Source organism: Hordeum vulgare, chromosome 4H, assembly GCF_904849725.1.
Source record: "Hordeum vulgare subsp. vulgare chromosome 4H, MorexV3_pseudomolecules_assembly, whole genome shotgun sequence".
Classification (NCBI taxonomy): Eukaryota; Viridiplantae; Streptophyta; class Magnoliopsida; order Poales; family Poaceae; genus Hordeum; species Hordeum vulgare.
In genome coordinates this window covers 11,058,882-11,062,735 of record NC_058521.1, presented here as the reverse complement: position 1 = coordinate 11,062,735, position 3,854 = coordinate 11,058,882, and positions in this window count along the sequence as shown.

The following is a 3,854-nucleotide window of genomic DNA, read 5'->3' as shown; positions in this document are numbered from 1 at the left end:
CTAAACTTCAAAAGCGCACAACCTTTTTTACATATGTGTACAATTTGTTTTTTCTTTTCTTTATATGATAAGTTTAGTGTGAAAATTTTAGATTGTTATCTATGAAAAATGTATTTTCTCTTCCAAGGAAATGTATTTTATCACTTGCATGTCCACCCCTAGACATGCAGTTGCAATCATTTTAATCTGACTTCAACTGTATGGGCACAAAGCGACGACAACTTGGGTCGACGGAGGTTGTCGGGTCAATTGCATGACCGTCACAAGACATGCAACTGCAGCATTGTAACTCGATTAAAACTACTGGGGCACGCACATGACCGCAACTGGGTTGGGCATGAAGTTTTATGGGTGAGTTGCATGTCTATTACTAGATACACAACTGCAACGGTTGTAATATGACTGCAATTACATGTGCATGCACATGATCGCAACTGATCGGACAAGAGTTGTCGGGGCTAATTTCATGTCCGCCACTAGACATGCAACTGCAAGCGTTTGTAACGCAACTACAAATGCATGGGCATGCACATGCCCGCATCTGGGGGGGCGAAAGTGTGGTTGTCGGGGTTAGTTGCATGTCCACCACACTTGTCATGCAACTACAACCGTTATAAACCAACTGCAACAACGTGGGCACGTACATGACTGCAAACAGGGGCCGAAAATACGGTTGTCGAAGGCCAATTGCATATCCACTAACGAACATGCAACTGCAACTGTTATGGCCCGATTGCAACGACATGGTCACACACATGACTGCAGCTGAGGCCGAAAGTGCGGTTGTCGGGGGCCAATTGCATATCCACTAACATACATGCAAGTGCAAGTGTTTGTAACTCGACTACAACGGCATGGGCACGGACATGACTGCAACTGGGGCCGAAAGTACATTTGTCGAGGGCTAATTGCATATCCACTGACAAACATGCAACTGCAAGCGTTTGTATTCCGACCGTAGCTGTACGTGCACCAAAGCGATTGCAACTCCATTAAATGGGTCACAAGTCCCAATTGCACTTATTTTAAGAGGGTCGCAATTACAAGTTTCCAAATCATACCGTAACTGCATGTTTTAAGGGGGGTATATTTTCTTGTTCAATGATAGTCAATCTTTTTTGTGCAGACAACCTACACGCAACAAATAGAGAAGGCTAAAATCAAGTTGTTTTTTACTTAAATAATAATATTGAAGTTCATATAAAAAATGGGCATGCTACTTCCACTTGAAATATGTGCTTTTTGGACGAAGTGGCTATAGCTAAGTGACGTTTTCATTGAGGTTGTTTGTTCGATTCACATGATTCCCTTTTTCCTTTTTCCCTTCTCGTAATTTACTGGGCAGGTGGACGCGCTCGTGATTTATTGGGTCAGGTGGACACGAGTACACTCAGGATCTTTCGGGTCGGGTTAACACGACGCACATCAACAACATTAGGTCACCAGATTGATAAGGTGCGAACGACAACGGACTGAACGCAATATTGATGACGTGTGGTGAATGAGACCTAATTGTTTGTCAGGTAGATGAGATCCGGGCGCTCCCAAACAAATTTGTTCATGCTTGTGAAATACTAAACATATGGCACGCTTGATTGACAAAATGGAATAACCGATGCACACATACTTTGCTTGTTGTTCCGAGCCAACACACGGGACTAATGGTGTGGTTGAATTTCTTCCGTGAAGAGCGATACACAAGCGTATGGCCAGCATGACAAGAGACACACGCAGCCCCTGCCATAAGAGATCTAGGGTGGTCCTCATCCTCCTTCGCTGGTAGATCGCCGGCCTCCTCCACCAGCTTTGCCAGTGGGAGTATGTGAGGAGACCCGAATCTACCGGTGCCAACCATAGTTTCCTCCTGTTGGAGCATTAGATAAGTTTCCGTTCGGAGGTGGTGTGACGATGGTGGCCTGTTGGTACTATGAAACATTTCAACCCAGACAACATTTCGGCACTATGAAACTATTTCGTGGGAGGGAGAGAGAATGGCAAATCATGCATGGCTTGTGAGAGAGAGTTGGAGTGAGTTGGAGAGCTCCTCTCCTCCTCCTTATATAGTGGTGGAAGGGGTGGAGGGGGGCTGAAATTTCAGCCACAAAACATGCACCCACCAAACAAGGAAAACATGTTCCGACCAAACATGGAGAAAACATGTTCCCTTGTCCATGGTATTCCCTCGGGATTTGTTCGGTTACACCCTCTCCCAAGGGGATTGGGGTGGATTGGAGAGGATTTTGACTTATAGCAGACTGAATCCCCACCAATCCCTACCAAATCCCCTTCATTTCCCTGTCAACCGAACAAGCCCTCATGGGGCCCCACCACCTCCCAACACTTTCCACCATTTGTGGGGGCTGCCCCCCACCATGCCCCCCAACACCTTTATCCAGCCACAAGGGGCTGCCCCCTCAAGGGGGGCGGCCCCAAAACAGCCCCCGCGTATCGTGGGATCTTGTCCCCTCACGCTGGGATAAGATGTTTTCCGCGACTATTACTTATGGTGGTTTTATCTGAACAGGTCCCGAAACATTTTTGGCACCCTCTAAAATTATCTGGACGCGCTCCAGAACATTTCCGATATGGTGGTTTAATTTAAAACCATCATCATTTACTCTATAAACAATTCTGGTAGCTCCGAAACATTTTTTTGGTTTTTTCTCCGAAAAAATTACAGAAGTTACCAGACCAATCTGGCAACCCCAAAAAGTTCCTGGTGCTTGCCGAAACCTTTTTGGATCAATGGTTTTATGTGAAACAACTTTTCGGTTTTACCGAAACTTTTCCAGTGACTTTCACTCGGACTCCTTGTCTAGTATTCAACGGATAGATGACCCTTAAGCGTGTGACCCTATAGGTTCGGTGAAGTATAGACATGACCCCTATACCCACACGAATAAATGTTCGAGTGAACTTCCAGTTGTCATGTGCTATTCCTGTTGCTTCGCGATATGTTATAAATACCCGAGGTGAGACTTGTTGGCATCCACGTGGATCAACAACTTGTCCACTATGCCAGTTACCTCGTTACCGGTATTGTTCTCTTTTCTCGTTCCCGTGTTCCAGCATTCGCGTGATCAAATCAAATTGTGTCTGACCAGACGATGATGGATACCGTAGCACTCAGAGGGCCCAGAGATATCTCTTCCTCGTCGGAGGAGCAAATCCCAATCTTGAGCTATCAAATTACTTGACATACTTTCCATGAACCCGTAATCCGCCGTAATAGCCACCCATTTACGGATGACGTTTAAAAAACCCCAAAGTTTATGAAGCAAGCATGAAGAAACTTGATCCTCTCATGGTCTAAGGAATCATGCAAACGTTAACCATATCTGTGTTATTAACCATTAACTTGTGACGAATGTATCTCATAGCATAACATCAATTCGGGTCGATTCAACGACAATGTTCTTCTAACATTGTGCCCTCAAAATTGCTGGCATAGACATGCCTATGATCAGGAAAACAGAACCATCATGCAACACTTGAGCTAGTCTTAGAGGCCAGACTAGGAATACATTTTACCGTTTATTATTCCACACGTGCATATGAGTCTTCCTCCGAGCCTCGTGTTATTGCAGATTCAAGAACCATAGCAGTTATAGCATGGAACATAAACATAATTATGAACAGAGAGATAATCAATATCATTTATTATTGCCTCTAGGGCATATCTCCTACAGATCGCGACCGCTGACTTCTTCTGGTCTACATTGATGACTTCTTGGTTGCTGCTTCTACAAACTCCTGGTTTTAAATAAGTTTTCTTTGTTGAGAAACCCAAAGATGACAATGAGTTTTGCTCATGGCGCGCCGCTGGTTGATGTAGGAGGAAGAGGATTTGGGTA